The sequence below is a fragment of the Centruroides vittatus genome, unplaced genomic scaffold (genome assembly GCF_030686945.1).
Source record: "Centruroides vittatus isolate TY-2023 unplaced genomic scaffold, ASM3068694v2 contig_1154, whole genome shotgun sequence".
In the NCBI taxonomy this organism is placed as follows: domain Eukaryota; kingdom Metazoa; phylum Arthropoda; class Arachnida; order Scorpiones; family Buthidae; genus Centruroides; species Centruroides vittatus.
Window position 1 is genome coordinate 3,213,401 of NW_027120741.1, and position 12,664 is coordinate 3,226,064.

A 12,664-nucleotide genomic window follows, 5' to 3' on the forward strand; every position below is an offset into this window, starting at 1 on the left:
CCGAGCGGTTAAGGTGGCAGCCTACCGTTCTGGGGAACCGGGACCGAATCTGGACGGGTCGAAAAATTCCCAGGAATTTTTCGGGGGTGGTCCGACCGATATGTCGAGCCCCGTCCCTCACCACCCGGCCGTCCCATTGTGGGCTTGGCTGAACTTATAATGAGCTTGCTAAATGAGGCCCTCTTAGTGCCCACAGAGCGGAAAGCAGATTAAGTATTTGCTCATTTTCCTAATTAATTCATTTATATTTTATAAACACTGTCAAAGAATAAGGATTATTTACAGACATTCAGTTAAAAATTATTTAATACTAACTTTAAATACGAATTCCACCGTAATTTTAACTAAAATATACTTTGGTAACATTGATGGACGGAGACAGTATTCTGAAGCATGGGATGTTCCTTCGACAGGTCAAAAATTTCGCCCTTTGACTTCCGACTTCTCCATGCAATTTATGTATTAGCTAATTACAACGCTTTTCAATGGCTTATTTTTGCCAGAATTAAATTGTCTGCAAATACATCTAATATTAATACACTTAACAGTTATCTATACAGGCTGGACACAAAGAATTCTTTTCCTTAGGCTCTTTGTCTCTTTCCACAAGGTGGTCTTTTCTGAGTGCAGTCGATCTTCCACACTTACGTAACCCTCTGCCAATGCTTTGTGCCACTTAAACGTTCGTGTCCCGAATGGCGAGTTCGGCTGTGGGCACGTTTCGCTTCTTCGTACGTTTGTCTTGTGTTTTGGTCAACTCGTTCGCAATTTCTTTGCCCGGAACTTTTTTAAATGCCGTCGTTGCGTTTATGTGACGTACATGTTAGGGTAAATTGCTCTAGAACGAAATACTTGTTACGACTTGTGCTCGAATGCCTTTTCCGCGTGGCTACGTGCGGCGTGTCTTTAATTTTCTGTCGTACAAATACAAATTACACGTAAGAGAGTTTCTTCGTTCCGGGTCGGTCGTCTCTACTGCAAATACAGTTGGAACGTTCTAGCAATTTCCGGTAGGATCTAACGCGAGCTATCCGAATTCCGATTCGTCGTGAACTTTTTCTGCGTTAAGTATATCCGAATCCCATTAATATGTACAGTACAGGAGGGTCTAATGATGTGTTCACTTGTTTATAATCGATCAGCGCAAATCGCAACCGTCAATCTCGTAACGGTCAAATCGTAACGGTCAACTCTTTGATAACAGGTGCGTGTCTGGGAATTGTAACGGATAAGTTACGGCGGCGCTGATCGATTATAAACAAGTGAACACATCATTAGACCCTCCTGTACATATATATATATATTTTTTCTTTCTTTACAGAATGAAGGTCTGGCGGTTTTGGCAGTGGCTGCGGCCCAAGAAGATGAAGAAGTGTGAAGGGCGTTCTCCTTCCGCAATGGATGAAGAGAGGGCCTTTTCCCCCTTTGAGCGGGGAGAGGAACTCTCTTCCATCAATTGCGGAAGGGGTTCTTTCTTCATGGGATCGACTTCAGGAATAGAAGGTGTCGACAGCATTCTCTGTTCCGCGTTGAACGGAGAGGAAGCATTTCGCTGTTCGGACTTGTTCCGAAAAGTGAAAATTTTCCATGTTGACGACATCATCTTTGCCGCACTGGGAGGAGAGGAATGTTTCGATCATTCCTCCCTTTTCCAACGAGTGGGATCCTCTCGTTCGGTATGTGCAAGGATGCAAAGGAAAAAGCGTCGCTTCGCAAGAGATGTGAACGACTTTTTCCTTTGCTATTTCTGAAGTATCATTTAAATTTAAGGTTTTAGTTTCAATTTACTAACGTAGTATAAGCTGGCAAGAGGTTTTTTTAATTTTTTTTCCTCATGTCATACTAACATTTAAACTAAAACCTTAAATTTAATTAATTTTTTTCTATTTAATCCTTACCGGATTAGACACTTTTCACCCGGACTCGACACCTTTTCCCGGACGTGACCTCTCTTACTCGGTCGTGACCCACGGACTTGTCTCCCGAACGTGACACTTGGTCGATGCCAACAGATTTGACTCCCGATTGTGACCACCCGGACGTAACACGTTTCTTCGCCGGACGCGACATTCGGCCGACCTTTCTTCCCAAACAGCTGTTATGAGGATTGAGCTTCCGATTAGGGTAGGTTAGGTTAGGCTAGGCTAGGTCAGATCCTTCGCTCTTCTCATAACACTGTTCGGGAAGAAAGACTGTCTGATAAAGGTAATAATCTTCGCCTTAGATAATAAATGAATCAACTTCTCCTTTTCTCACTGTCTTTGTGTTTTGTAGGAACATTTGGAAGGGAGATTCTTCTCCCTCCCCAACTTTACCACGAAGAGGACCAAGTGGACATGTGAATATTTTCCGAAATCTCCGATGGTAAGAACTCTTTCGTTTCATTTTTTAACACATCTTATTCTCGTATCGTAATTTACTGTTTTTCTGTTTATAGACATGCCGAAGACGTTCTTCGATCACACACAAACACACACGGACACATCACTGTACACAAATATATACACCGTTTAACCAGGGCCGGATTTACATAAGGACATTTGAGGCCGGTGCCCAGAGCCCCCACAAAACTATGTTTAAACATAATTTTTTTTTTTTTTTATTACTGCGACAGCCTAGTGTGGCTAATCATGAGAGCCACAGGCAAAGAAAACCAAACTCGGAAAAAAACCTATGAAACATTGGAAAATTTCGGAAAAATATTTTACATGGGTGTTTTTCAATTAAATTAAGATAATTAGTTTTACACAATAAAATATATGTATGTTTACAATAACCTTATTTTTAAATGAAATTTACAACTTCCTAGTTGAAATCTAGTTGAAAGTACAGTATTTTGTGTAAATTTTCTAAATCATCAAATTTGCCTACTCTTAAAGGGGGGCCCACCGAATTTGTGCCCAGGGTCACTGGATTGGTAAATCCGGCCCTGCGTTTAACCTTTACTCGAATTCTGGCACTCACGCACTTACAAGTCAAGCACCACGTTCTGTGTAATTCGACACAATGAAACAATCCGAACACTCGCTTCCCACAAATCCAACCTCTGGGTCCTCGTCCCGGGAAGTGGAAACGCCTATTTTAAAGATTAAAAGACTTTAAATTGGCTGCCGAAAAGGCTCTGGTATCACACATCTTGCGTGGATTACATAGAATTTCAGACATTAGCATCAATAATCGTTTTGTGATGAATTTTTCTGTTAATTCAATCACAGAAATTGCATGTTATAGTTAGAAAGTACGTACGCCATATTTAAATTAAAGGACATTGGTGTTTAGCAGTTAGTACGCATTGTAATGTACTAATGCAGTGGTCCTCAAACTTCTGGCTACTTACCCCTTGGACAGAAATACGAATCTTTGAATACCCCTTATATAGTCTATAGAATTTCTCCTTGTATAGACTTTACCTAATTCTTGCACCCGGTGAAAACGGGTAAGATCGACTATGTAAGATACCTTTGTAATTATATAAACCAAATTCTATAATATAATATAATATAATAGAATGATTAGATGTACGAAATTAGCTAATCTTAATGTTTGTTCTTATTTTTTGTCCGGGAAACGCCGGGTTTACCTGCTAGTTTGTTATAATTAAACAAGTGAATTTCATATTAATAAAGTAAAATAGAACTTTTATGATCATTATTCTATTGTTTAAAAAAAATTCATGACAGTTGTCTGCGGGATTCAAATTTGTAAGTTCAGTGGTCAGTGAGATCAGAAAAGTTGGAGACCACTGGTCTAGAAGACAAATGCCCAACTCAAAACGATGTCCCCCAAAAAACTTAAGTTCATTACGCAGCTCCATTATATTTGTGAATATCATGAGAGCCAGAGGACTTCTATGTGGAACAGCAGCGTTACATGCTGGCTACTCATTTCGTTGCAGATAGAGGAATATCTTTGCATTCATAGGCCTAGCCTTTTCAAATTTGACAATTTTTACCACTTCATTGAGACAGTTTACACGTTCGCAAACACTTTCTTTGTGATCAATGCTTCTCGATGAATAGTACAATATATCCAATTTGCTTTGAAAGCTATCTTTTGAATGTGACTGATAACTCCGCTGAGCCTTCTTGTCATGGCCTTTGCTCCGTCTTTGCAAATTTCTACACATTTGGGATATTCAATGTCATTTTTGAACTTGAAATTGTCAACGAGGAGAAAATGTCTTTACTTCTTAATTGATGATCTTAGGTAAGAGTTTGCAATACTAAAATACGAGAGAGATTTGTGCGCAGATAATTTCTTACCATAATAAATTTACAGAGATTTAACAGAAAAATTCATCGCAAAGCGATTATTGACGCGAATGTGTAAAATTCCATTTAATCCATGCAAGATGTGTGATTACCAGAGCCCCTTCGGCCGCCAATTTAAAGCGTTTTAATCTTTAAAATTGGCGTTTCCACTTCCCGGGACGAGGACCCAGAGGTTGGATTTGTGGGAAGCGAGTGTTCGGGTTGTTTCATTGTGTCGAATTACACAGAACGTGCGCTTGACGTGTAAGTGCGTGAGTGCGAGAATTCGAATAAAGGTTAAACAGTGTATATCTTCGTGTACAATGATGTGTCCGTGTGTGGTGTGTGTGTGATCGAAGAACGTCTTCGGCATGTCTATAAACAGAAAAACAGTAAATTACGATACGAGAATAAGATGTGTTAAAAAATGAAACGAAAGAGTTCTTACCATCGGAGATTTCGGAAAATATTCACATGTCCACTTGGTCCTCTTCGTGGTAAAGTTGGGGAGGGAGAAGAATCTCCCTTCCAAATGTTCCTACAAAACACAAAGACAGTGAGAAAAGGAGAAGTTGATTCATTTATTATCTAAGGCGAAGATTATTACTTTTATCAGACAGTCTTTCTTCCCGAACAGTGTTATGAGAAGAGCGAAGGATCTGACCTAGCCTAGCCTAACCTAACCTACCCTAATCGGAAGCTTAATCCTCATACAGCTGTTTGGTCGGCCGAATGTCGCGTCCGGTGAAGAAACGTGTCACGTCCGGGTAGTCACAATCGGGAGTCAAATCCGTTGTCGTCGACCAAGTGTCACGTTCGGGAGCAGCGCCGGATTAAGCCTCTAGCGGGCCCTAGACAAAATTTAAATTGGGGCCCCATTTAAATAAGTTGCTTCTAAACAAATCTTATATAATGTGACATTAGCGTAGCTAGCATGGGTGACACCCGGTGCGGATATCGTGGTGTCACCCCAAGTCACACCGTAGTGTCACCCTTTTTAACTCTTTTATAAAACACTATTGAATTGTAATATCTTTGCACTCGAGCAACTTGAACGCTATATCGAATATGCGATGTCGCGACGTATAAGTGTAAATTTAGAAAATAAATCATAACCATCCATACATCAGTACTACCACGAGACGCGGCCCTAGGAATATTTCTAGATGGCGCGAGAGATCCCGTGGGGTACATTACTTCTGACGCATGGGTGGCTGTTGACCTTTTTTGTTTTTAGGTAATGGCTAGTCGAGTGGAGCTTAGTAAGAATTGTTAAATACTGTCTTTTCTGTCCTATCGAATTTCTTAAATAATTTTTAACTCGTTTTCAAACAGAGAAATCTTCTGCACTGAAGCCGGGCCCCCCGAACTACGAGCCCTAGACATTTGTCTACTTTGCCTATTCGATAATCCGGTCCTGTTCGGGAGACAAATCCGTGGGTCACGACCGGGTAAGAGAGGTCACGTCCGGGAAAAGGTGTTGAGTCCGGGTGAAAAGTGTCGAATCCGGTGAAAATGTCGCATCCGGGTGGAGAAGAGGAAATCGAAGAGGATCACCGCCTAGGCCAAGGGAACCGCAGCCGTCCACAGCAACAAAACCACGGTCCCTCAACTTCGGTGGCTCTCTCCTCCGATTCCTCCTCATTCCGACTTCCGCAAGGCAGTGGCGTCGCCGCGGCGGACGAACAGGAAGAACACGATTAAGCAGAAAGTGTCACCCCGGACGAGCTATCACTTTTGACATCCTGCACAGCAAGGTGTGTGGCCGGATGACCCCCGAAGACCTTGGCCAAGTGCATTAGACCCACGGTGTAGCATCGCATCATCCCGACTCCGAGCAAAGAGCGCACACGTCCGTTCGGCAAGCGAAAAACGTGCAACGTGCAAACTCACCATTTTTTACATTCGAACCCTTCAATTAGATAAAGCTTTCAAAAATAAATTTTTGTTACAATATTTGAAGTATAATTACTGTTTGTACTTATACAGAATATAAAATTTTCCCAGCAGATCCGAAAACAGCTAATATCTTCCTTCTTTGTCCTATAGCTCCGTCTAACAATTTGTTGTTAATGATAGTCGATGATCAAGGCAGTAAAGATATACCAGTCTGTTGCTCTGACAGATCCAGACCAAATCAAGTCATAAATTTTCATGGTGGGTATAATCGGAGATGAATTGACATAGACATACGACATTACATCAATAATCGGAGGATACAGAAGCATACCATTATTCCCATTTAAACGGGAGAAAAAAAGAATCGAAGATGTATCTATTACCTGATCGTCCCATTGCGGGCTTGATCGAACAAATAATAGTAATAGAAAAAATTTTTATTGCTTGCAGAGCAAATAGAGTTTAAAAAGAAGGCAGCCAAAAATTTAAAACAATAACAAGCCTAGTGATAAAGCCAGGCCTTTCAGGAAAAATGTTTTTCTTTCAGTCTAACCTCTTGCATAAAGTTACTGAATATTATATAAATTGTGGGGGAAAAAATAGTCTAACAATTCATGGAATAAATGTAAATCTATATTGCATACATTAATTTTATGCTACGCTTTGATTGATATAGTCAAATTTTCATTTTGCAAAATCTTGATACGAACAAAAATTCTTGTTACATAGAAAATTAATTTAATCTTAATAAAATAAATCATTATTAAAATAGTAATTTAATAGTATACATGTGATAATAATAATGCTAATATATTTTAATAAGTATAATAAAGTAGACGAACATCATTATGATTAGTCTATATTTTGACACTGATTTATATTAAGTTAAATATTAATATAAGTTTATTTGTATTTTTGACTCGCCTGTCTTTTTTTATGCAGAAAATTGATCTTACATGCCCCAATATATAAATAATCTTTAGATATATCCTGCATGCATCGCATCTTCATACACTTTGAATAATTGAAGACAAGAATAGATGAAGATATTATGTTATAAAATAAAAGTTTTTAGTATCACGGAACATTTCAGTGTATCACGGAATAGTGTATCACAGAAAGTATTACGGTGTAGTTTAATTTCTAGGATCTTTGATGGTGGTATTTGAGAAAGGGATACATAACAGCTTCATCCATGCAGAATAATCGGATTTAGAATGATTGTAATATAACACCTTCATCTATTTATGTCTTCAATTATAATATAAATATTTTTTTTGTTTATTTAGTTGAATATTTTAATATTCTAATTTAATTTCAGGTTTTACATATTTTAGTTGCATAAAATTATAAATATTTTTAAATTCATGCAAAATTATTCTTACTAATTAGGATTTACTTAAATGACAACGTAACTTTGGAATAAAAAAACAGAACATACAGTAATCTTAATTTATTTAAATTGATTTTAATTAAGTATAATTACGTCAAATAGTGTATATTTTTTATTCTTATAAATAATAAAATATTATAAAATTATACAAGAATATATAAATATAAATTATGTAACTTTTATTTTTATAAATTATATTTTTATTTTCCAGTTTGTCAAATTTTGAAAATCATTTGAATGCTAATTATAAATTTTTTTAAATTTTTAAGATTTTATAAATGTATATAGTTAATAATTAGGTTCTGATGTTAAATATACGGATTTCTCCAAATCTATTTTATATGATTTTATATTACCTAGATTGAGTTAATATTTAAAATATTATTAAACAAGCATTTTAATAATTTTGATTAAATTTTTCACGTTTAAAAAAATAATTTGACAAGTTTTTAAACTTTTATATTGATCCTGAAAATTATAAGCAAAATGATTTTAGATCACAACTATATAAAAGTCTAATATCATTATTTTTATGGATAAATTATTATATTCATGTTATTAGAGATAAATTATATTAAATGACACTAAAAACTATTAAATTTATTAATGTTATAAATTTTATTATTAAATATTTAAAATATACTAGAAACAATTAATATAGAATTGAAGTAAAAGTAAATTAGCTCTCTATTTAAATTCAAATTAAAAGAGCCTGTCCATTATTGTTTTACGGTTTCTCTAGAATAAAAACAATTTAACAGCTGTCAACACAATTTTTACTAATTGAAGGACAATTTGAAATTTAGTTTTAAAATACATGATTTTAAAAATGTGATCTTGATATTCAAAAGGATTGACATTTCTCTTAATAAATAAAACAGAAGAGTTTTTCTTGTTTCTTATTTTTTTCCTTTTCTTTTTTTTTGGTTAGAGTTATGTCTGTTGTTCAATTACACTTTTTATATTTTATGAGCAGCGAAGCGAACACGCAGTAGGCCTATATAATATACTCGAGCAGGAATGAGAATCATTGAACCATAACGGGTGATTCATGTTATCGGGACGAAGCGAGAGATCATTACTACAGGATCTGTTTAGTCATCACGAAGCAATATACGATGAAATAACACTTGCTTAATAGATTCAAACTTGTTTCAATATAATTATTGTGTAGTCTGTTCTTTGCGATATTAATATATTAAACATTTTATTTAAAATAAATTTTAATTCATTTATCTCCATCTTGTCTTGCGTCATGATGGATAAAATCCTTGCTTATTATAAATAATAGTAATTTTGTTGATTTTGTATAAAATACGAGTACAATAGCAAATAATTTCTTATTTAGTTTTTACCTTTTATGACTTTACTTACATGAATTGTAAAAAGCGACAGAAAATATATACTTTATTAATAAGTAAATTATTGATTGTTTCTTATATTCGTATAATAAGCCAAATAGGAGTTAAAACTCATCAAATATATGCTTTATGTTTAATTAATGATTGTAATAAAGTAAAAAAATATATTTGATGTCATAAATAAATAGCGTGACTGTTAAAATGAATATAAGTTTGTCCAGCAAACACTTTTAATTATTTCAATTTATTATGACCACGTGTTAAATACAGGAACGTCGAAAGCTTGTATGTGGCACAGGGGGTAGAGTGGGTCTTCTAGCCATTTTTTAAACAAATGAAATACGTAGGATGTTTCTTTTCTAATAAAAAGCAGTCTTAAAGATTTTATTTTTTATTAGTAAAAGTAACACCAATTTTATAGGGACCAGGAACCATTACAAAACCACCAGCTTTTTCCCTGCCTAAGAAAAAATTCCTAGCTCTCCCCCTCTCGAGGACTCTGATTAAATATATTAAATCTTGAATAGGCGCTTTCAAGACGATCACAACAAAATACTTGTAAGCATACTAAGAGATGAGCTGAGAAATCCTTTGTTTTGAAATGCTTTTATATAGCCTAACTGTATTTAACTTTTTCCTGCTAAACTTTGCCAAAGTTTATTTCTATGTTTCTATTTCAGCTTTGCTTTTCTAAGCGGAAAATCACCTTATATTATTACGCGAAATTAAATGAATGAAAACGATCTTTAGTTTATAAGAATTTTCACTCTCGTTTTTCTTAATACTAAATATTTATTATATATCTATAAAAAAATATTTTCTTAAATTTATCGTCATCAAAAGCTATTTACAATATTATACACTTTATAATTCTAGAAAATTCTTTGCTTAAAATAGCATCAGTAAATTGTACTGTTATTTGTACGCAAGCCTCATCTTTCAAATAAACATTACAAAATAAATACAAACAAGAAATAATTATTTAAAAACTTTTCATTTAATTCTTTTAAAGTTTGGAAACTTGAAAATTTTTATTACAGGAATTTATTTTTTGTTTTTTATAGAAAAATATTAAAAAGTTTAAATGATTTCAAGCGATTATGGATTAGTTAAATCTACATTCCGACAACAGATGGCGCATTTTGAGTTTCCTACAATAGGAAAAAATTACCTAAAAGTCAGTGTTTGGGTGTCATTATATTTTTATATCGTGGTTGAGTAGGTTCTGTCATGTTTATTTGTACTTAATTCTAAACGATTGTGTGATACATCGCTCTTTATGTGCTTATAAAATCACTTTGTAAGTATATTAAATTACTTTTAATAAATCACTTAAAATATATTTTCCTAAATTTATAAAAAAAGCTATCGTGTTTATTTATAAACATTTAGGCTTACGCGTTTCTTTTAAAGTTTTAATAAAACGTTTAATTTAAATTGGATTCTTAAATCTGTATATTTGCATGTTACAAAGCTTCAATGATATACATTTAATGAATAAAAAAATAAAAATTTTAATTGAAAGGGTTCTATCATTGCATGAATGAAATCTGCTTGTTTCTTTTAAGAAAACTGCTCATTGGTAACAAATATAGCTTAGGAATTAGGTCAATTTTCTAGTAAAAAGCACCGAGGATAACTTGCAGATCTTGCTTACATAAAATGGTATAAAATATGTCAAAATTGCAATATGTGGAAATTTGATAAGTTCATCTGTAGATAAAGGCTTTGAAAAATATGTAGTTTTACTGATAAAATAATCCTTTCAAATATTATATTGTTATTTTGACATAATTTATAACAATTTATTATATTTATTCTAGTTTTAAACAAAATTTTATTTATTTGTTAACGAATTGAAAGAGTGAAAATAAAAAATTTAGAGTCGGAGGGTGCAGCTGTTTATCATTTTAGTTTTAAAATGTTTGTTGTGTTTGAATGATTAAACGTATCATTTTGCCTTGAACTTTTGTGAAATTTATATGTGAAGTACAGAAAGTGACATAATGAGTAATCATTATAAATAATTCTGATGTGAATTATTCAAATAACTTCTATAATATTTGTTGCATATTAAAAGATGTCATTTTATAACTTTTAATATGCTGTTAGGAAATTTATGAATGAGAAAAATGTATTCGTCATTGGTAGCTAAGGGGTTTTAAAAGGATTTATTATTGAACATAGTATACTAAATTATTTTTCATTCTAAGATTATAGACTTCATTTTAAATTTATTTCATGTTTTAAAAATGATTCTAACTATTAATATATTACTTTTTTACTTTTATTATTACATTAAATAATTTATATGACATTTTTTTATATGCCAAAACTGCAATTCTATGGAACTGTAATATAAAGCAAATATTTCTAAATCTAAGATTACCAAAGAAGAAAAAAAAATTATAATAACGAAAGATATACTAAAAAAAAATAAAAAAAAAAAAATAATAATAATACTATAATTTCTGTAATATTCAATGGATTACTGATTTTTATTGGAGGTTGTAGCATTCCATATTTTGGAATAAATAAAAGAAAAATTGATGAACAATGGAATTGCAATTATGTAGGACTTTATTTTGTGTTTGTTAATGTGTTGAGATTGAACTTGGCATGTTTTTATGAGTGTTAAAAACTTGAGAGCTAAATAAAGTGTATAAAATTTCAAAAAAATGTCATAACTCATTTTTTATAGTCATTTTTATAGTTTAAACATCACAGTTGAAGAGATTTTATTAACTTTATTGTATCGGTAGGAATGGCAAAATAACAATATTGCAAATTATTAAATGCATAGCATTTGATAATTTCTAATATTGTTATTTTGCCATTAATATATAATGATTATAACATTTGTATCAGAATAAGCAAATTAGTGTAATATATTGAAGCTGTAATTCTAAAAATGGCTAATAATTTAATTTTTTAAAATACTTAAACATATTTATCTACTTTACTTATCTTGAAAAATACAGTGGAACCTCGCTTAACGAGTATAATTCGTTCCAGAGTCTTACTCGTAATGCAAAACACTCGTTAAGCGAAACAATTTTTCCCATAGAAATTAATGTAAAATACGATAATGCATTCCACACCGAAAAAATGCTCAAATGTTTTATGTATAACGTTTATTCAAAAAAAAATTGTACAATATACACTGTTAAAGAATGTGAATCATCATCATCATTTCTTCTAGCATGGAATGAACCATCCTGGAATGAGAATTCGATTTGCAGAAACAAAAAAAAGAAAAAAATCACAGCTAATATGTTTGATAAACACACCAAACGATATGCCAAATTCTTGGGTTATGTAAAGGCTATAATTAAATATTAGAAATTAATTAATTTGACTAGAGGTAGACATTTATGTTTCCATCCGTTTCCATCCATTAAATTTAATAATTATAAATAGTTAATTTTTAATTCAGACATTTCTAAAATTTAATGACTCAAGAATTTGGCATATTGTTTGGTGTGTTTATTATATAATGGGCTATGGTTGTTGATGTTTATAAGTAATATGTGTGAACACAAGTTTGGAAAAATGTGTGATCACAAGTGACACTAAGATGCTAGCGGAAGGAGTGCTAAACACAGACTGATGGATGCTCACAATTTGGGACTTCCCTTCTCCTCATCACTCGTTATGTGAAATATCGCTCGTTAAGCGAGGCAAATTTTTACAATTTGTTTTGCTCGTTATGCGAAATACTCGTGCGAGGTTCCACTGTATTTAGAAAATAGATGAATTGA

General features: G+C 33.1%; 1 protein-coding gene and 1 long non-coding RNA gene across 5 annotated transcripts in view; one reads left to right on the forward strand and one right to left on the reverse strand.

Moving 5' to 3' along the window:
• The window catches only part of LOC136979447 (uncharacterized), a 218,886-nt gene that overhangs the window by 138,158 nt on the left and 68,064 nt on the right, over window positions 1–12,664 (reverse strand). The gene's annotated exons all lie outside the window — the stretch shown is intronic.
• LOC136979225 (calpain-5-like) overlaps window positions 10,046–12,664 on the forward strand; it is a 53,388-nt gene continuing 50,769 nt past the window's right edge. For all 4 annotated transcript variants that reach the window (XM_067275173.1, XM_067275182.1, XM_067275177.1 and 1 more), the window contains exon 1: window positions 10,046–10,203. The gene's annotated coding sequence lies outside the window, so the exon portion shown is untranslated. The remainder of the gene's footprint in view (window positions 10,204–12,664) is intronic.